The 23,115-nt window shown below is 44.3% G+C and overlaps 1 protein-coding gene across 2 annotated transcripts in view; it reads right to left on the bottom strand.

Moving 5' to 3' along the window:
• TIAM1 (TIAM Rac1 associated GEF 1) overlaps positions 1-23,115 on the bottom strand; it is a 261,361-nt gene that overhangs the window by 211,332 nt on the left and 26,914 nt on the right. For both annotated transcript variants that reach the window (XM_069760831.1, XM_069760832.1), the window contains exon 2: positions 11,436-11,477. The gene's annotated coding sequence lies outside the window, so the exon portion shown is untranslated. The remainder of the gene's footprint in view (positions 1-11,435; positions 11,478-23,115) is intronic.

The raw sequence follows: 23,115 nt of genomic DNA on the forward strand, positions 1-23,115 counted from the left end.
TTTATCCAAAGTGACTTGCAGCTGTAGTTGCCACAAAAGGAGGCTCTACACAGTACTGACTTTAGGGGAGGGAATAGTTATGCACACAAGTTTTCAGTAGTGATGAGCACAAGTGCTCGTTACTCGGGTACGCACAGGGTATCGCAGGTGCTGGAGTGACATTCGGACTCTATCGTGGCAATACACGCTGCCTGCTAATCAGAGACCAGTAGCTGACGTTGGCGTGCACGCGGCCAGGGGCACATGGCAGTGACAGCAGGCGCCCCCGTTGATTGCATGCTGAAGTCAGCTTCGGAATTCAGAACAGAACACCACACGGCAGGAGTGGAGGAGTGGAGGGAAAGGGAGGTTTTGCTTTTTTCTTTAAATCAGCGAGTACACGGTGGCCATTATACCATACTAGATGGTGGCCCGATTCTAACGCATCAGGTATTCTAGAATATGTATGTATATAGCAGACACATAGTATATAGAACAGGCACGACATTCTTGAAAACCCGATGCGTTAATACAGGCCACACAGTATATAACAGTGGCCACGCAGTATATAGCAGCCATGTAGTATATAACACTGCCCACATAGTATATAACACTGCCCACATAGTATATAACACTGCCCACATAGTATATAACGCAGCCCACATATATACTACATGGCTGCTATGTACTAACAGAGCCCACGCAGTATGTAACAGCCCACGCAGTATATAGCATATAAATATAAATATATATATATATATATATATATATATATATATATATATATATATATATATATATATATATATATATATATATATATATATATTACACACATACATACAGTGGGGCAAAAAAGTATTTAGTCAGTCAGCAATAGTGCAAGTTCCACCACTTAAAAAGATGAGAGGCGTCTGTAATTTACATCATAGGTAGACCTCAACTATGGGAGACAAACTGAGAAAAAAAAATCCAGAAAATCATATTGTCTGTTTTTTTTATCATTTTTTTTGCATATTATGGCGGAAAATAAGTATTTGGTCAGAAACAAACAATCAAGATTTCTGGCTCTCACAGACCTGTAACTTCTTCTTTAAGAGTCTCCTCTTTCCTCCACTCATTACCTGTAGTAATGGCACCTGTTTAAACTTGTTATCAGTATAAAAAGACACCTGTGCACACCCTCAAACAGTCTGACTCCAAACTCCACTATGGTGAAGACCAAAGAGCTGTCAAAGGACACCAGAAACAAAATTGTAGCCCTGCACCAGGCTGGGAAGACTGAATCTGCAATAGCCAACCAGCTTGGAGTGAAGAAATCAACAGTGGGAGCAATAATTAGAAAATGGAAGACATACAAGACCACTGATAATCTCCCTCGATCTGGGACTCCACGCAAAATCCCACCCCGTGGGGTCAGAATGATCACAAGAACGGTGAGCAAAAATCCCAGAACCACGCGGGGGGACCTAGTGAATGAACTGCAGAGAGCTGGGACCAATGTAACAAGGCCTACAATAAGTAACACACTACGCCACCATGGACTCAGATCCTGCAGTGCCAGACGTGTCCCACTGCTTAAGCCAGTACATGTCCGGGCCCGTCTGAAGTTTGCTAGAGAGCATTTGGATGATCCAGAGGAGTTTTGGGAGAATGTCCTATGGTCTGATGAAACCAAACTGGAACTGTTTGGTAGAAACACAACTTGTCGTGTTTGGAGGAAAAAGAATACTGAGTTGCATCCATCAAACACCATACCTACTGTAAAGCATGGTGGTGGAAACATCATGCTTTGGGGCTGTTTCTCTGCAACGGGGCCAGGACGACTGATCCGGGTACATGAAAGAATGAATGGGGCCATGTATCGTGAGATTTTGAGTGCAAACCTCCTTCCATCAGCAAGGGCATTGAAGATGAAACGTGGCTGGGTCTTTCAACATGACAATGATCCAAAGCACACCGCCAGGGCAATGAAGGAGTGGTTTCGTAAGAAGCATTTCAAGGTCCTGGAGTGGTCTAGCCAGTCTCCAGATCTCAACCCTATAGAAAACCTTTGGAGGGAGTTGAAAGTCCGTGTTGCCAAGCGAAAAGCCAAAAACATCACTGCTCTAGAGGAGATCTGCATGGAGGAATGGGCCAACATACCAACAACAGTGTGTGGCAACCTTGTGAAGACTTACAGAAAACGTTTGACCTCTGTCATTGCCAACAAAGGATATATTACAAAGTATTGAGATGAAATTTTGTTTCTGACCAAATACTTATTTTCCACCATAATATGCAAATAAATTGTTAAAAAAACAGACAATGATTTTCTGGATTTTTTTTTCTCAGTTTGTCTCCCATAGTTGAGGTCTACCTATGATGTAAATTACAGACGCCTCTCATCTTTTTAAGTGGTGGAACTTGCACTATTGCTGACTGACTAAATACTTTTTTGCCCCACTGTATATGTATGTATGTATGTATGTATGTATGTATGTATGTATGTATGTATGTATGTATGTATGTATATATATATATATATATATATATATATATTCACCATCCGAAGGCCAATTGAAGTCCTGGCGCCTGTGTGCGGTGCACGCGACAGCTTCCGGTCCCAGGGTTGGATGAGCGCAGGACCTGTGATGACATCGTGGTCACATGACCGTGACGTCATAGAAGGTCCTTCTCGCATAGCATCCTTGGCACCGGAACCTGCCGCTTGCACTGCCGAGGACAGCACGCCACGTCGGAGGGTGAGAATAACCTTTTATTATTTTTAACATTAGATCGTTTTACTATTGATGCTGCGTATGCAGCATCAATAATAAAAAGTTGGTCACACAGGGTTAATGATGTGTTAATGCAGTGCGTTACACCGCGGCATAACGCGGTCCATTAACACTGTGTGAGAGCTGAATGGAGGGGAGTATGGAGCGGGCACTGACTGCGGGGAGGAAGGAGCGGCCATTTTGTCGCTGGACTGTGCCCGTCGCTGATTGGTTGTAGCAATGGTCGTGGGCGTTTTGCCACGACCAATCAGTGACTTGGATTTCCATGACAGTCAGAGGCCGCAACCAATGAATATGCGTGACAGACAGACAGAAAGACAGATAAAGACAGACAGACGGAAGTGACCCTTAGACAATTATATAGTAGATGGAGGACTTCAGAGGAGGGGGGACCATTATACTATAGTGTGGACTATGGGGGCGCATTATACTATACTGAGGACTATGGAGGAGTGTATTACACTACACGGAGGACTATGGGGGTGCATTATATTATACAGAGGACTATGGGGGCTCATTATACTATACTGGTGACTATGGGGGGTGCATTATACTATACTGGGGACTATGGAGGGCTCATACTATACTGGGGACTACGGGAGGCTCATTATACTATACTGGGGACTATGGAGGCGTGTATTACACTATACTGAGGACTATGGGGGTGCATTATATTATACAGAGGACTATGGCGGGGCTCATTATACTATACTGGGGACAATGGAGGGCTCATTATACAACAGGGCAGCACGGTGGCGCAGTGGTTAGCACTACAGCCTTGCAGCGCTGGAGTCCTGGGTTCTAATCCCACCCAGGACAACATCTGCAAAGAGTTTGTATGTTCTCTCCGTGTTTGCGTGGGTTTCCTCCGGGCACTCCGGTTTCCTCCCACATTCAAAAGACATACTGATAGGAATTCTAGATTGTGAGCCCAATCGGGGACAGTGATGATAATGTGTGCAAAAACTGTACAGCGCTGCGGAATATGTTAGCGCTATATAAAAATAAAGATTATTATTATTATTATTACTACTACACTGAACTACGGGAGGCTCATTATACTATACTGGGGACTATGGGGGGCGTATTATACTATATATGGGGACCATCCTTCTTGACTTCTTCATTTCAGTAAATACTTGTTTTCCCTTTGATATATTTATTCTGTAGCATCTTCTATTAGAACTCTGAATTCTGCTCATTACTCTGTTGTTCCTCCTGGGAGTCATCACTCCCTTTGACAGTGAGACCAGCAGTTGTGATTATGCAGAGAACAGCCCCATTGTCAATGTCACCATGCGTCACCCATTACACCGATACGTGCAGATTATCGGAGACGAAAGGGCACATTTCAGTAACATTTCTTCCTGTCTATTGTTGGCAATTTGCTTTTCACGTCATTAAGAGGTTACAGTAAAAAAAAAAAAAAAATGAAAATGCCCCCTGAGGTGCGGCTGGCAGGATTTGGGCAATGTTTGAAGGTTACTAAACTCAGATCTGCCCACTTACTACTTTCACACCTATTCATTTTCACAATTAAGCCCTAGGAGGTGACCTAGTTATTCTCCTTCATCCTGGAAGTAAAAGTCAGCAAATGTGAATGGTTTAAAAAAAAAAAAAAAATGAATTAATAAAAAAATTGGCATAATGGAAAATAAACATGGATTTCAAGCAAGTGGGATTGCGGGGGAAAAAGAAAAAAAAGAAAAAAAATAATGGAGATCTGCCTGCTCCATGTAACGTCATTCTATAGGTCTCTTATGTTTAACACAAAGCACTAGAATCAGGTCTGAAAATCTATTTGTATTCAGCGGGTTCTAGATCTGGCGTTAGACCCCAATTCCACTTTCCTTAGAAAATTAAAACAAAAAAAAGAAACCATTTTTATAGTTTGCAGTGCAATACCAACAACAAGCCTGTAGGTGTCAGCGGTGGTATATTAGGATATAATGCTGCCAAACCATAAAGCTGCAGTGCGCCAGAGAGGCAACTTCACCAAATTATATAGGTTTTACTTTTGACGCCTTGTTACTCTCATAAATCAGTAAGAAATCACTTTTGCAAATCATCTCGTTTCCCAAGGACAGCGCACAATCACACTGCTGCATGGCGCTCGGATGACACATATCCGTTTGTATGATCCCGCTGGGTTTGTTTGCAATGTGGCAAGCACACTCCTGAGAAGTACATGGGAAACTTACAGCGATAAAAAAAAAAAAACCACAAGATCATGGCCAACATCAAGAATCACATTTTGTGATACATGATGCATGAGACCATCGACTGGCTGAAGGTGTGCCATCCTACCACAAGTGATGAGGCCCTGACCGCTGCAGCCAATCATGCCTCTGGCAAAAGGGGTTAGACGACATCAAAGTTCTAAGGAGTGACACTGCATTCCAGCTGTAATTGCTAAAAATTATATTTTTTTTTATTATTTTTTATTAATAAAGATGATCCCAAGCTCTGCCAAAATTTTGGAAAGGCCTTAGGCTGTGTGCACACGTTGCTTTTTTTTTGGCGTTTTTTCCCGATAAAAACGCTATAAAACCGCAAAAAAAACCGCATACAATAAGCATCCCATCACTTAGAATGAATTCCGCATGTTTTGTGCACGATGCGTTTTTCGTGGAAAAAACGCATCGCGGTAAAACGCAGCACGTTCATTAATTTTGCGGGGGTTTTTTTGCGGATTTCCCACTACAAAATGCATTGGGAAATGTCTGGAAAAAAACGCACCAAAACGCGGCAAAAACGCATGCAGATTTTTTGCAGAAAATTTCAGGTTTTTCTCAGGAATTTTCTGTGAGAAACCCTGAACGTGTGCACATAGCCTAAAACACCCCTCAATTAACTGTAAGGAACACAAGTGCCACACGTTTTATTCCAGGACAGTCTCTAAATCTTCTCCCAAAGATTTCATGAGTGGGTGGGTGGGCAGCAGGGGCCGACAATGGACAGGAACAAAAGTTACATTAGGAAGTTACATATATGCTAGCCACCTTAAGAGAGACCCAAGTTGGGCTAAATGTAGCGGGACGAAAGAGACCGAAAAGCCCTCTACTTAAAGGAAATACATAGTGGATGCTTTCCTGAAACGGAAAGTACTTGCAAGCAGCATAATACAAAGAATAGCAGGTTTACCCAGAATCCTTTGCAGTAGGCGGAGCTATGCAAATCATCTCTTTCCACCCCTGTCTAATCCACAGCGCTTGGAACCGCCAAGCGTGCAATGCTGCGGATTAGTTTTCTAAATTTACACAGCCAACCAATTCCTACCTGTGGACACGCGTTTCGGGCTTTAGGCCCTCATCAGCACAGGGCTGAAATTGGTTGGCTGTATGGAGTGGGGCTCGGTGAGCAAGCGATACATATATGCTAGCCACCTTCGGGAGAGACCGCTGTGGATTAGACAGGGGTGGAAAGAGATGAATTGCATAGCTCCGCCTACTGCAAAGGATTCTGGGTAAACCTGCTATTCTTTGTATTATGCTGCTTGCAAGTACTTTCCGTTTCAGGAAAGCATCCACTATGTATTTCCTTTAAGTAGAGGGCTTTTCGGTCTCTTTCGTCCCGCTACATTTAGCCCAACTTGGGTCTCTCCCTAAGGTGGCTAGCATATATGTATCGCTTGCTCACCGAGCCCTACTCCATACAGCCAACCAATTCCAGCCCTGTGCTGATGAGGGCCTAAAGCCCGAAACACGTGTCCACAGGTAGGAATTGGTTGGCTGTGTAAATTTAGAAAACTAATCCGCAGCATTGCACGCTTGGCGGTTCCAAGCGCTGTGGATTAGACAGGGGTGGAAAGAGATGAATTGCATAGCTCCGCCTACTGCAAAGGATTCTGGGTAAACCTGATATTCTTTGTATTATGCTGCTTGCAAGTACTTTCCGTTTCAGGAAAGCATCCACTATGTATTAGGAAGTTACAGAACTTTTCGTTAAAACCTGTGAAGGGAATCAAGTAGTAATAAGGTTTCCCCTAATAACGATCTGCATTTCTGAAAGGGGACGGGGGAGAGTGGAGACACCTGCGGACCCTCCGGACCCTCCTCGTCATGCAGAGTATCAAATTCCCTCCAAATGGCTGAAACAGAACTCGCAGATGTATCAGCAAGGGAACACTAAAAGCTCACAGCGACCCCGGGACACAGCGCGTTTTCTAATAATTGAGGATTTATACTTAACCTCTCCTATAAAGCCCCCTCTAACTTTTGGGCAATACTCTATTAATCCATTAAAGGGCCGGTTTATGGCCCCGGAGACGCGGGGCGGCATTAAGGGAGCGCCCCGTCTGTCTAACCATAGCTGCTTTGTGTCTCCGGCAGACCGTTAACTTTTCACCGGTAGAACGGTTGGGAGGAGTGGGCCGTAAAGAAAGCAGCTCTTTGTGAGGGGCTTATACAGGGGGCTGTGTGTAACCCTAAGACATGGGCAGATGGGGGAATGAAAAGTCACTGTGTTTTCCTAAAAGATGTTAGAGCGTTCAGTAATATTTATGTCCCACCCGCCGAGCTGCATCAAATTAGCTCCTGGGGGCTGGAAATACAAAGAGACTTCATTTTGGAGCACCGGCCCCTAGAACACGGGTGGTGGCAATGGCCGATGGTCTGGTCCTCAACGTTCCATTCATGGAGAGCTCGGTGAGGTCCTGCCCGTCCCAGTTTATGGTTAATTATTCACTTCTCTTGAGCCCGGGGGCACTCGTCACGGCTTTCATGGGGATGTTCCCAACACCTAAAACATGCACGTGATACATGTGAGTTCGGTTGACATTTCCATATGATTTCCATGTGATCGATTCTCTTGGACGAGAAGAAAATGTTCAAAAAAAAAAAAAAGTTTCCATCCTCCCCATTGCGATGTCATCCGAGTGAGGTCCAATATTTCCCACAAACTCATTGACTTGCATGGCTGAGTGCCATCCTTGATTTTTAAAGATTGAAAGCTTTCCACATACGATCGAGAGAGTCAAGAGCAGCAAACTTCGGTGCAGGGATATAAATAAGCCAGAAGCTATCGGGAAAGGCGCTGCGCTCGCACACAGGTCGCGTAGTATCTGCATGACCCATCCGTCCCCTTTTTCTTATTTGGAAGGAGGGGAAAGGCTTTTAAAAATATAAATATTTTATGAACGCAACGGCAAACGTTATACTTAGACTCTGCAGAATTGGGGAGTACAGAGGTAACATCTGCTAGGAAGCCTCTGGCGCTGCATTATTAGCCAGATCAGTGCGCTGTCGGGAGAGGATGTCGCATTACGTCTGCATCAGTGCCAGCAGCCTGCGCGAGCGATCTAAGTGTACAAGACCATGCCGGGGATCACATGATGAGCTCACTTTACATGGGACTGTATGACTATGCGTCAGATTAAACGATTTTTTTATTTATTTTTTTTTTGGGGGGGGGGGGGGGGAGAAGGCGTACAATTTTCCAATGCTGCAAAAAAAAAAAAAAAAAAAAAAAAAAAAAAAAGATGCACATAGTGCACAGCAATGTAAAGACGACGTTACTGCGCACATCTTCAGCCTTCTGTTACTCCGTTTAACCGCTTCAGTATTTTGGTAACAGTGAAATGGTTAAAAGTCCCAAGTACATTCTCCAAGCTCTTTATAGTTGAAGGTGCAGAGGAAAGAGGCCGCCAGCGAAGGCGCTTCAGCAAAGAGGCATTTCATTTCTTTTGAAGCGGAGCAGTCTCTAAACTAGGCACTGTTCTATCAAAAGGTTGAAATTTTAGGGGGAAAAAAAAAAAAGTTTCCTTAAGGTTTCACCCTGAAATGCGGTGGTTCTTGAACTCTTGGTTAGGGGGGGGAAGAAATATATAAAATAACACTCGGTGTGCAGAGCCTTACTGGCCATGATCTAATTTGATGGGGTCAGATAGTTCTCTGATTTTCTTCATCAGTAGCTCACACTTCATGTCTTCAAGGGAGGAAGAGCCAAACACTCAGGAGAAACACGAGGGACAGAATCTGACTCCTGAATTCACGGGATACAGTCAACGCTGGAGACCCCTGGAGAGGTGTAAGGTCTCATCGCCCCGATTTGGAAGCTGCTGTTCAGAGCTCCGTATGGACATCCCCTGACCTACAAGACTGAGCATGTGCCACCATGTTCTCCTGAGTGCTGCCCACCACCCTGCTCAGACCCCCATGGCAGGACCTGTACAGCTGTCCACCCTGTGGACAGGCCGGCGTCACCACCTCCACTGACCTTACAACACCTACAGATACAGCGGGCGATGGACACCACCTCAGACCCCTCAACAGTATCAGCATAGGAAGCCAGGCAGCTTCTTACTGCTCCAGACACCTGGAGTGCAGCCATTACTCATATACCGCATGCAGCCATATTCTTACGGACACATCCAAAATATACAGGAACTTTAAAAAAAATTCACATTACCATTAAGCATAATTGAAAACTCATACAACACAATCTTTGTAGCAGCTACATGGACAATTAGTCTGGAGAGATTTCTGGACAAAAATTTACGTGAAGGGAGGATCCTGTGTTACCTACTGTATATAGAGGTGGAAACAGGAACACATGGGCTACTTGCACAGTGAACAAGTCTGTATGATCATGTTCACACACCACCAAGAAACCTGAAGACACAAAAGAGAATAGTAAAACCAAAAACACTCAGTTTGAAAAAATGTTGCAGTAATCCGCAAGTGCTAGTAAAAGATGTAAAAAACAGGGTATTTGGTTGATACGTTTTTTGCAAAAAATGTATACTAAGCTGCTCTACCAATCTTCACGGTATACCCTTATCAGAGCAGTCCTAACTAATGTATGCAATCCCTATCTGATGTATTTAAAAACCTGCTATCTGCACAAAAGCTGTTCTACCCTGTATGCACACATGGATTTTTCCTTTCTGAACCCTGTTCACACAGGTTATATACAGATGATCAGGTTTTTAAATACATCAGATAGGGATTGCATACATTAGTTAGGACTGCTCTGATAAGGGTATACCGTGAAGATTGGTAGAGCAGCTTAGTATACATTTTTTGCAAAAAACGTATCAACCAAATACCCTGTTTTTTACATCTTTTACTAGCACTTGCGGATTACTGCAACATTTTTTCAAACTGAGTGTTTTTGGTTTTACTATTCTCTTTTGTGTCTTCAGGTTTCTTGGTGGTGTGTGAACATGATCATACAGACTTGTTCACTGTGCAAGTAGCCCATGTGTTCCTGTTTCCATAATTGTTCTCTTGTGTCTACAAGACTGGGGAGTTCCACCACTCCTCTTGGGCTATCTGCACAAAAGCTGTTCTACCCTGTATGCACACATGGATTTTTTCCTCTCTGAACCCTGTTCACACAGGTTATATACAGATGATCAGGTTTTTAAATACATCAGATAGGGATTGCATACATTAGTTAGGACTGCTCTGATAAGGGTATACCGTGAAGATTGGTAGAGCAGCTTAGTATACGTTTTTTGCAAAAAATGTATCAACCAAATACCCTGTTTTTTACATCTTTTACTAGCACTTGCGGATTACTGCAACATTTTTTCAAACTGAGTGTTTTTGGTTTTACTATTCTCTTTTGTGTCTTCATGTATATAGAGGTGTTATCTGTCATTGTACAGGAGGAGGTGAGCTGTGATATCACCTATTGTGAATGGTGGATCCTGTGTTATCTACTGTATATAGAAGTGTTATCTGTCATTGTACAGGAGGAGGAGATGAGCTGTGATATCACCTGTTGTGAATGGTGGATCCTGTGTTATCACAGCTCACCTCCTTCTGTACAATGACAGATAACACCTCTATATACAGTAGATAACACAGGATCCATCATTCACAATAGGTGATGTCACAGCTCACCTCCTCCTGTACATTGTCTAATATCTACTGCATATTGAGGTGTTATCAGTCATTGTACAGGAGGAGGTGAGCTGTGATATCACCTAGTGTGAAAACAGAAAAGATTTGTTTTTTATCTAGCTACAGCAATAGGAAATTTAAAAGACTTGTAAAAAAAAAAATAATATATTTAAATGTAAAATACAGATTTAAATACATTCCCTTTAAGAGCATCAATTCACCAAGAAAATTTTAAGAAAAAAAAAATTAAAATAAAATTGTCCTATTTTCTACTGTCTATAAGGGAAGGGCACCTTGCAGTTTGAATATTACAGGAGAAGTGATCCAGCATCCCACCTGAAATATCAGGCATCTTCCAGTCCTATAGCCCTCAGCGCCTGAAGTAATGTCCTGATGCCAGTCACGGGGGCCCTCTGCCCAGAATCAGCTCTGCGACATTACAACATTCTGGACCGCGGCCAAAGAAAGTTCAACGCCGGCGCTGAAAGGTATTTCTCGGATACTTTAGAACTTGGCTAAATATTTAGAGAGCGCTCCGCTTATCCCTGCGATCATCTCTCGTTAGTAACTGAACCGAAATTCAACCCCTTATAAAAACCACTTTATCAGCGCCATTAATTACATTTTACTTGGTCTTTGATCACTAAACACGAATGGCTGCGGCTCCGGCCTAGACTCAGATATCGCCTTATATTAGCACGTAATAATGAGGCTAAAAGGTCCAACGTAAAGAGAAACGAACTACAGAAAAAACAAAGCCGACCGCCCCAGAGGGAAGAGCGAGACACCGGACCACCGCTACATCGTCAGAATTTCATTCACATACCCGTGGCCTGGACTCCATTACATCGTTCTGACATCACACCACCTACAAAAAAAAGAAAGCAAACATGGTTAGGACATTTAGGTTAAATAAGTGATATTTTTTTGTATGAGCCCTAACAGTTAGGGGCCGTCCTAATAGAGTACACATTGTTGTGGTGGGATGGCTTGTATGTTTTGTGTTTTTTTTTTGGTTTTTTAATCAGAATGGTGTTAGCCAAGTACATCATTTACTGGTGGAGAAAGTGAGGAACAGAAAATCAGACTAGTCAACAGCGGGAGGGCAGCGATCAGACAAGTCAACAGCGGGAGGGCGGCGATCAGACAAGTCAACAGCGGGAGGGCGGCGATCAGACCAGTCAACAGCGGGAGGGCGGTGATCAGACCAGTCAACAGCGGGAGGGCGGCGATCAGACCAGTCAACAGCGGGAGGGCGGCGATCAGACCAGTCAACAGCGGGAGGGCGGCGATCAGACCAGTCAACAGCGGGAAGGCGGCGATCAGACCAGTCAACAGCGGGAGGGCGGCGATCAGACCAATCAACAGCGGGAGGGCGGCGATCAGACCAGTCAACAGCGGGAGGGCGGCGATCAGACCAGTCAACAGCGGGAGGGCGGCGATCAGACCAGTCAACAGCGGGAGGGCGGCGATCAGACCAGTCAACAGCGGGAAGGCGGCGATCAGACCAGTCAACAGCGGGAGGGCGGCGATCAGACCAATCAACAGCGGGAGGGCGGCGATCAGACCAGTCAACAGCGGGAGGCCGGCGATCAGACCAGTCAACAGCGGGAGGGCGGCGATCAGACTTATACATGGATGATTAATGCCTGTGGAGGTAAAACCACTTCACTTTTAGAGCCATTTGTAGCTTTGCTGTTGGATCGAACCAGACAGGCCAGCCATAACTTCCATGGGAAATGAGCAGGAGGCGCCCATGACCCTATTGGCCAGTTCCAGATTATTCTACCTTGGACCCATTTTGGTACGTACCAATTACTATATACCAGGAACACAACTAAAATCTCCCATCATTTACAACAGGTGTTTGAACATTTTTCCTGCCGAGTGCCATTTGGGTATTTGTAACATACTTCATGGGCAGTACCCCCATTATTAGAATTAAAGGGGTATTACCAAGAGCCTATTCCAATATACAGTTGGTGTAATAACGACATTAGCAAATATCTCCAATTAGAAATATAGTATAGTTCTTCTGATTCGCTATGTGACTTACTCATGTGCAGTGCATTGTAGTAGTTTAGCTATCCATGGTTATGACCACTAACAACTAAGTAACTAAGTAAAAGCAAGTGGGAATAAAAAAAAAAAAAAAAAAAAAAAGGAAGTACCTGCTTGAATGTGGCGCACCCAATTTCCATAATAGGGGGGAAAAAAATCTGCATCAAAAACTGATCGCTTGAGCACAGTCTAAACTGGGCACAATGAAGGTTATGTACCGTAATTAGACTTATGGTTTTTTACAGTGCAGTTTATTGAGGGACTTGTAGTTCTCCTGAAAATAAAGTAAAGCCGTAGTGTGTTCTGACCGTGAACAACAGGCAGAGCTGTGAGGACAAGCTGCAATCGTGTAATGAGAAGCAGATAAAGATGTCTGACATGTGCGCGCCGGCATAAAAGTGCAATGTGCATCTGGCCAGCCGGACAGAACGCCGCACTGTCTCATAAATTAATGAAAGACCAGATACAATTAGGAGCCGGCTGGGAGATCTGCTCCGGACAAGTTCCCTTTTGTGCTTTTAAAGTTCACATCTGAACGTTGTGTCCCGACGTGAGGGTCTGCGGCCCAGTAACCCTCCTCAGCCAGCATCTTCTGGCCTTGGCCCCCGGATTCGGATGGGCCCTTATGAGAATACATAACTGGCCGATGACGATGGTCTCTTGTAGCCACCGTCGTGGGGCACTGACAAGGAGTCAGATCTGAGGGCCAAGTGCCATCTGTGCTGCTGCCACTATTCTTGGGATCATACATTGTTGGGATATCCTTGTAATAGCAACTGATTATGCAGCATCCACAACACACCGACACTGCTGGTGCGCCACATCCCCTTTAATTACCCAATTAGCTGTGAAGGTTCCAATGGTATTAAAAAAAAAAAAAAAAAAAAAACCCTGACTTCAGAATAGGCAGCTTTTCAGCAGACCTGTGTGTTTCCATGACTACAGACTACAAACATGCCACCCGTAGTCTGATCCTGGAGTCTCTGGATGTTCTCAGGTCAGTAGACTTTGTAAGAAGTCAGTTCCTCGCCATTTTCTCAACTTTTAGTAACTGAGGACTGTTGTCCGGACTCTTAGCCGCTCACAGGTGAGGCTTTGTCACAGGGCATCAGAGTCATTAGTATTCAGCAATGGGGAGACTTTAGCTGCAGTGGTGAGGGGAGTGGGGGACAGGAACCAGAGTCACTCCAGCTAGTTCTAGATTCCCAACATCTGGAGCAGCGCAGGATCTTCTATACTGATAATCCCATCACTGAAGGCGGGGGCTCATTGCAGGCAGCAGCTACGGTCCAGATAGTAGTCGTGGGTTCGATACCAGGGGAAACCAAAACACAAGAAGAAAGGAGAATTATTTACATGTGCGGTCAATAGAAAGGACTGGTACAAGACTTACTCGCCAAAAACAAGGAGGCACTCAGTACGGGTGGCAGAAAAGAGATACTGGCAGCTAAACAGGAAAGGGTTCTTCACAGTTACAGCAGTCAGAATGTGGAATGCCCGACCAGGAAAGGTAGTGATGGCAGATACTAAGACAGCTGGATGATTTCCTCATTACACAACATTGTGGGACATTGATATATTCTTTATCACCAAGTTATAGTTGGTGGAGAAAGGTTGAAGAAAAAAAAAAAAGCCCCATGTCCATATTCAAGCCATGTACTATAATACATTCATAGATTATAAAGTAAGAGCGTCTATTCATTGACTGCAAACAGGGATCATAGCAACGATGATTAATTGAAAAGCTGAGGAGACTATTTCCCGCCATCACACTAGATTTTGACACTGATGACACAGGATCTGATCTCGGGTGAAGTCTCCGTGCTCCCGGCACAGAGCGATGTATTACACGCTGCTTAGTCGCCTCTACGGTCTCCGTGTAGTCGCCGCGCTGCAGGTTTGGGCTTCTCCTCGGCCTGTGAAGTGTCTGCACGTTATTAATTATATTGCATTATGGAAACATGGCCAATAAAATCTAGGTCAGTCGCTGGCAGCCGGCTCAGCGCTCGGAGGAGGAGGAAGCTTGCCGCTACGCCTCAGTGCAGCTGATCCAGGACATTTCTTCATTTTCATCGTCATTGTTCTGAGGAATGTTGTCCATTACGCGCTCCCACTGGGTGTCATTGTGCCCAACGTCGCTTGTCAACACTTCGTATACGAGACTGTACAGAAAGCCGCAAATAGGAGTATCCCCCCCTCCTTAAAAAGGCACATCGAGACAATCCGTCCATAAAAATATTGTTTTATATCCATCTATCATACTAAGCTAAGGTGTAGTGATGAGAACGTGCTCAAATAAGGCATTATCCAAGAACGCTCGTGTGCTAACCGAGGGTCTTCGGCGGGTTCGAATAATAATATGTCCCCACGGCTGCTGGTCTCATGGCCTCATAGACAGGAAATCCCTGCATGTATTGCGGCTGTCGAAAGACATGCCACCACAGACATGCATGTACTATTTGCTGCAAAATGTATTGCCAGGAGTGGCCTGCGCTCATACTAATCATGCGCACTCTTATCATGCTCATGCATCACACCCACACCAAAGTGAAGCTGTACCAGCCATCACATTAGGGGTGGGGGGGGGCAATTAAAGGCTTGACAAAATATAAGAAGGTAATTTTTAAAGTTGATAATTTTGCACAGCCCCCAACTAAGGTTATAAACACCCAAATGAATGTTGGCATAAAAAGAAAAGTTAAAAAAAAAAAAAAAAAGGTCCCCCCACACTTTAGACCTTGATAAATTCTGTAGCCAGCCGTCGATGGTACGGAGGTGCATGTGACATACAGCAGGCGATCGGTAGATAGCTGCTCCCCGACAGCAGCGGTACATTACTGAGGCAAAGATTGCATAAAGGAAACTGTTCTGCAGGCAAAAAGTGCAGAAAGGCATGGGTATGAAGGACTAACGCAGAAAAAAAAAATAAGCCGTCACTCCAATATGTAAGTAAAACCAAGATACCGGCCCGTCAGGATCTTCTACTCTACGGAATCATGGTCGCCCATAAAACCAAATCAATTTACCCTAATGCCTTCCACAGCAAAATGACAGGAAGAAAATCCAAAACGTGTGAGGCATCATTACTCTGTACACCAGGGAAGGTTCTCATGTCTCCTCACGCTCCAAACAAGCAGAAAGTCAGGAGACACGAGGGCCACGAGGCATCGACGTCCGCCTTGTCTTGTGCGAGTCAGACGGTGAAGAGGAAAAAGAAAAAAAAAGTCGATTGATCTACATCTCCAACTAATCAATCTAGATTTCAGAAGAAGGATTTCCTATCGCCAACATACACCTCGGTGCAGAACGTCACAAGAGAGGATTAGCAGAGGATTGCACTTTCTTGTAAAAGACCAAGATATCCAAATACAAGACCTGTGCAGGGCCCAGTCCCTAATCCACCCTTTATCCCGAACACCGCGGCCTTATTCATGCACTCCACGACAAACCACAAGCAGAAGCAGGAAGCCAAGGGCCCGCTGCATTACTACATCTGCCCTTTTGTATACTTTAATGTATTTTTAGAATGTTTATGGTTTGCACCAATTTCTCGTTTTAAAATTTTTACTTGTGACAGCAAATTGTGACATTTTAGCAGAACAAGCAATTTATTGTTTTTCTAAGAGGCGCAAACACAGTAAAGGAACATTTTTCATTTTGCGTAAAACTCACAAACCGCTCCAAGTGCTGTGAAACTGCAAAAAAAAAAAAAAAAAAAAAAAAAAGGAGTGCGCCTTGTCACAAGTCTTAGCCTTTTCAAATTTACCCCAGAATTTTGGCTAAATTGCTTCGATTGGGGTCTCGATGTGCCCATAGTCTAATAGTATCATCGCCAGCGGCGCTTCAGCGGTAAGTGGAGTATTTAAAAAAAAAAAAAAATTTCAAACCATGACTTTTTTTTTAAATTCCAATTGCTATTAATCCACTACCTAAAATGTACACAAATCCTCAATAAATGTAGAATGAATTACAGTATTTATATATAGACAAAGCCTGGATAATACCCCAGAGCTGCATTTACAATTCTGCACGCTCTCCAATGCTGTAATTAGATGCAGCTTTGCCTCTGAGGGTATGTGCACACGCTGCGGATTTTGCTGCGGATCCGCAGCAGTTTCCCATGCATTTACAGTACCATGTAAAGCTATGGTAATGAAATCCGCAGTGCACATGCTGTGGAAAAAAAAAAACGCGCGGAAACGCAGCGGTTTATTTTCCACAGCATGTCAATTCTTTCTGCGGATTCCGCTGCAGGTTTGCATCTGCTCCAATAGAAATCTGCAGGTGAAAACCCGCAGAGGAAGCCGCAAAAGAAACAGTGATAAATCCGCAGTAAAAACTGCAGCGGTTTTTCACTGCGGATTTATCAAATCCGCTGCAGAAAATAACGCAATGGAATCCGCAGTGTGTGCACATGGCCTGAAGCATTGGAGAATTGCAGTAGCCATGAAGCTGGGCATATCCAGGGGTCCATCTGGCTTCAGAGCTGCGCTCCTTGCTTAAGAGGTGTCCGGTAAGGCTACTTTCACACATCAGGTTTTCAGTGTCAGGCTAAATGCGGTGAATGTTGGAAAAACTGGATCCGGCGCAGATTGTGAAAAACTGATGCGACAGATCAGTTTTTTTTTTTTACGGATCCGGCTAGCCTATCTAGATTATTGGGAAAAAAAAAAAAATTGGAGCGTGCTCAGTTTAAAAAAAAAACGAATCAGGCTGCCGGATCCACCTTTTTCCGGATCCAGCACCTTCCAGCTCCCATTTTAGCAAACAGCCGGAAGCGCCGGTTCCGACGCTTCAGGCTTTTTCGCCGGAGACCAAAAACGTTGCTATGGACGGTTTTTTCAAGAAACCGGAAGTGGCGGCAAAAAAACGGACGAAACGCAATGTCATCCGGCACTAATACTGTACAAGTCTATGGGGAAAAAACCTGATCCGGCGGCAAGATTCACCTGATCCGGCTGATTTTCAAAAAAAAAAAAAACGGATTTAGCCTGACACTGAAGACCTGATGTGTGAAAGTAGCCTAACCTGGGCAGAGAGTTGTAAAATAAAGAATGAAGAGTCCAAGTGGATTTTTAACAAGTAGTAAATTGATTTTTTTTCATAATCAATTTAAACATTTGAGAGTACAACCAACGTGATATGGATTATCAAAGTAAGTACACAACCCTCATCAGGTCCGGATAGAGATACTTTGCATTGTGAAATCTGGTAACAAATCGGCTTTAAACCAGGAAAAAAGACAAAAGAATCAAGTGGAATGACGAGAGTTCTAGGAAGTCTTCAGCATGTAGAAATAATCTGATGTATAAAGATGCCCATAAGACAGAGGCGCCAACACCAGGAAGACCAGAAGGCATCACGCCAGAAGAACTACACGCCTGGCGAATCTCTCCTGGGGATGATTACATCTGCGAGGATACAAAGTCTAAAGAGAAAAGAGAACCAGCCCTAAACAGATGGAAGAACAGGACCTACAAACAATCGCAGAAATTCCGTTATTACAGGTGGAGTTACAATGAATAACAGCAAAATAAAAAACTACTTAAAAATAAACTATAAAATAATACGTACACGTTCCAGCAGAGGATAAGTAAAATCCCAGACACAAGGGACAGACCGGTTTAGCAGATCGGGGGCCGTCACCCTTCTTTCCAAAGACCGTTTGACTCATGAGATTTTAAAGGAGGGGATTAAAGTTAATCTCCTCCTTTTACCACCATATGTTGGAATTCATTCCTTTCTTTATGTACCTTTTTTTCCCCTCAGTGGTTAGACATCCATATCTGTCACACAGAGCTCCAAATATTCCGCATAAAAACAATTAAAAAGGGGGTTGTCCGGCTCCAAAACTCATCAATATACTGAATTTAGAAAATTACCCCGATTTCCCAATATTAAGGCAGTTCTAGGTCTGGCATCTACGCGCTGGGAAACTCAAGAGCCTGGCTTAGTTATTGAAATAAGTCAGTCGGCCAGCCCCCTCCACATACAGCTCCAGTCATTACCAGACACCGCAAAGTCTCCGCCGTGTTGAGTGCCTCAAGCTGCAAGGAAGGAAGGAGAGCGGCCACAAAACAAGGAGCGGCACAGATAAGATGTCAAAAGCAAATCTCTATACAAAAAGTATCGCTATATAGCACCGAAAGAAAAATGGAGCACCTACACCACCAAAAGGATAATAAAATCCAAAACATTAAAGCAAAAATTACACACAATACAAGCCATATATATTGGCACCGAAAGAGGGGGAATAAATGCGGAGACAGGCCGATACAGCAGAGGAGAAACCAGGGACAATGGAATAACCAGGGGCAAGTCAGATCGTAACTCAGGAAAACAATAGTCTAAAAGTAAAGACAATAAGAGGTGCAGAGAGGGCCGGAGGTATATCAGAGGTACCAAATATAGAACCCACCAAACTCCTAAGCACCCACCGTCCCTGCTGCTACCCATTGTAGCTGGCATTGACCAAGTGTCTCCCTGCCGGCCCCTTGACGCGTTTCACATAGATGCTTCTTCAAGAAGGGGGAGCGTCTTATGCTGTATCCCGGGGGTTTAACCCCTGAAGCTTTTTTTCAGTTTTGCGTTTTCGCTTTTCGCTCCCCTCCTTCCCAGAGCCATAACTTTTTATTTTTATTTTTCTCCCATCAATATGGCCACGTGAGGGCTTATTTTTTGCAGGACAAGTTGTACTTTTGAGTGACACCATTAGTTTTACCATGTCTTGTACTAGAAAACAGGAAACAACAACAAAAAAGAAAAAAAATCCAAGTGCGGTGAAATTGCAATTCCACACTTGTTCTTTGTTTGGCTTTTTTGCTAGGTTCACTAAATGCTAAAACTGACCTGGCATTGTGATTCTCCAGGTCATTACAAGTTCATAGACACCAAACATGTCTAGGTTCTTATTTTATCCAAGCGGTGAAAAAAAAATTCAAACTTTGCTAAAGTAAAAAAAAAAAAAATTGCGCAATTTTCCAATACCCGTAGCGTCTCTATTTTTCGTGATCTTGGGTCGGGTGACTGCTTATTTTTGCGTGCCGAGCTGTCATTTTTAATGATACCATTTTGGTGCAGAACCGTTCTTTTGATCGACCGTTATTACATTTTAATGCAATGTTGCAGTGACCAAAAAAAAAAAAGAAATGTAATTCTGGCGTTTATTTTTTTTCTCAATACGCCGTTTAGCAATTAGTTTACTTTTTTTATTGATAGTTCAGGAGATTCTGAATGCGGCGATACCAAATATGTGTATGTTTGATTTTTTTTTTATTGTTTTATTTTGAATGGGGCGAAAGGGGGTAATTTAAACTTTAGTTTTTGTTTGTTTTTCTTCCCATATTTTAATTTTTTTTACTTTTGCCATACTTCAATAGTCTCCATGGGAGACTAGAAGCGGCCATAACGTGATCAGCTCTGCTACGTACAGGCGATGGTCAGATCGCCCCTATGTAGTAGAATTACAGCATTGCAGTGAGTGCCGTCCACAGGGTGGCGCTCACAGCAATCTGGCACCAACAACCATAGAGGTCCCCAGTAGACCTCTTATGCCGACGCACCGATGACCCCCAGTCACGTGACAGGGTCACCTGTGTGCGCATTTCCGGCAGGAGGCACTTATTAAATGCTGCTGTCAGAGTTTGACAGTGGCATTTAACTAGTTAATAGGACCGGGCGGAGCGCAATTCCACCCGCTGCTATTGCGGGCACATGTCAGCTATACAGGACAGCTGATACATCCCGGCTTTGCTGCGGGCTAACCACCGAAGCCCACATCAGAGCAGGGGTACTGCCATCGGATGTACTACTCTGTCACATGGCAGAAAGGAGTTATGATAGCCACAGATAAAGACAAGTGGTGCAGAGGTCAAGGCGGGCGTGCGCACTGCGGCGGCGGCCATCTTTAAGAAGACCAGTTTGATCTCCAACTGTCATAGTAACAGCTGGACCACTCGCAGTGTCCTGAACTCCAGAGTACACCTCCAGACCGATCTCCAGTACCGGGCAGGAGATAACCAGGCAGCAGATGGTGATGGACTAGCACAGCTCAGGGCGAGGCTCCTTGTTAGAGCAGACAAACAATTTGCATGAGACTGACCCCCCGCCTCATCACCATCTGTTAAATATTTTCATACAGCAGCAAAAGGGGAAAAAAAAAAAAAAGATGCCCAACATGTTCTGTTTTAAAGCCAGAGGTGATAAAGAAAAAAAAAAAAAAGTGCCATTAAATTGGCCACATGTCCATCTCGGCGACAATCATGTGCCACTGCCACGGCTTTCTACAATGCCACTCTTGCATCAGCTATTGACATGGTCGCCCCCGTCATGCACAGCAGAGTGCGACAAACCAATAGACAACCCTGGCACAATAACACCACTAAAAAGCTTCGGCAAGTATCCAGAATTGCAGAACGGCGTTGGAAGAAAATGCATTCACAAGATTATTTCACTGCACTCAGACAAGCAACACTGGCATTCAAATCAGCTCTCACTTCTGCTAAACAGGCCTACTTCACAACCCTCTTATCTTCCTTATCCCACAACCCCAAACAGTTGTTTAACACTTTTAACTCCCTCCTCCGCCCACCACTGCCCCCCCCCCCCCAGCACGTCCAAGTTGAACTTTCCTCTCACCTTGCATCTAATTCCCTCTTCGACAACCTACAATCTGGTTTCCGTCCCCACCATTCCACTGAAACTGCCCTGACCAAAATTACTAACGACTTACTTACAGCCAAAGCTAACAGACAATTCTCTATACTCTTCCTTCTAGACCTGTCCTCTGCCTTCGACACAGTTGACCACTGCCTCCTACTACAGATCCTCTCTTCCTTTCGGGTCAAAGACCTTGCCCTATCCTGGATCTCCTCATACCTTGCCAACCGCACATTTAGCGTTTCCTACTCCCATACTACCTCTTCATCTCGCCCCCTCTCTGTTGGAGATCCCCCAAGGTTCTGTCCTAGGACCCTTACTCTTCTCACTCTATACACTTGGCCTGGGACAACTCAAAGTCCTTTGGCTTCCAGTACCATCTATATGCCGATGACGCCGACATCTACATCTCTGCTCTCCAGAATCCCAGAGTGTCTATCGGCCATATCCTTCTCCTCTCGCTTCCTCAAGCTCAATGTGGACAAATCTTAACTCATTATCTTTCCTCCATCTCGCATATCTTCCCTACCTGATCTATCTATCAAAATAAATGAAATCACACTTTCGACTGTCCCCAAAATCCACTGCCTCGGAGTAACCCTCGACTCTGCCCAGTCCTTCAAAATCGCACATCCAAGCTCTCACCACCTCCAGCTCAAAAATATTTCCAGAATCTGTCCTTTCCTCAACCCACACTCTACCAAATGCTCGTGCATGCCCTAATCATCTCCCGCCTCGACTACCGCAACATCCTCCTCTGTGGCCTACCTGCTAACACTCTCGCACCCCTCCAGTCCATCCTTAACTCTGCTGCCCGACTAATTAATCTCTCTCCTCGCTACACTCCTGCTTCACCTCTTTGCAAATCCCTTCACTGGCTCCCAATTTCCCAGTGTATCCAGTTTAAATTACTAACACTGACCTACAAAGCCATCTATAATCTTTCTCCTCCGTATATTTCCACACTAATCTCTCAATATCTTCCCTCAAGTAATCTCCGGTCCTCCCAAGACCTTCTCCTCTCCTCTACGCTTATTCGCTCCTCACTCAATCGCCTCCAAGACTTCTCCCGAATATCACCCATCCTCTGGAATTCTCTGCCCCAACACATCCGGTTATCCACCACTTTTGGATCCTTCAAAAGAAACCTGAAAACCCATCTCTTCAAAGAAGCTTACAGCCTGTAAAGACCACACGGCCACCTCAACACCATCGGAGCTACTGCAACCCTCAATCTACTGTCTCCTTCCCCATAATCCTGTAGAATGTAAGCCCGCGGGGGCAGGGTCCTCGCCCCTCTGTACCAGTCTGTCATTGTTAGTTTTGTTTACTGTAAGTGATATTTGCATTTTGATGTAACCCCTTCTCATGTACAGCACCATGGAATAAATAATAATATAATAATAATAATAAGCCATTAGCGGTACAAAAACCATGATGAGACCGCCCGCGGCATACTGGGACCATACTGGTTTCACCGCCGATACTCCCCAGCAATCACTGAGCAACACACTTTGTAGAAACTCTTCATCTCCAGTTAATAGTTAACAATCCTTCGCTGTGCTATTATAGGGGGCAATTTACAAATTAATTTTTAAATAAGTTTTACATAAATGTAAGAACACACATTTGGTCCAAGGAAACCACATATACAATTTTGTACGAAATCGAAGGACTGCCATCGACAGATATGGGTAGTGGTGGATGGAAAACTCACTTCTAGTGCCCCGTGCCAGGCAGCTGTTGCCAAGCCAAACAATATAATGGGATGCATTAGAGAGGCATAG

The sequence above is a fragment of the Ranitomeya imitator genome, chromosome 3, assembly GCF_032444005.1.
Source record: "Ranitomeya imitator isolate aRanImi1 chromosome 3, aRanImi1.pri, whole genome shotgun sequence".
In the NCBI taxonomy this organism is placed as follows: Eukaryota; Metazoa; Chordata; class Amphibia; order Anura; family Dendrobatidae; genus Ranitomeya; species Ranitomeya imitator.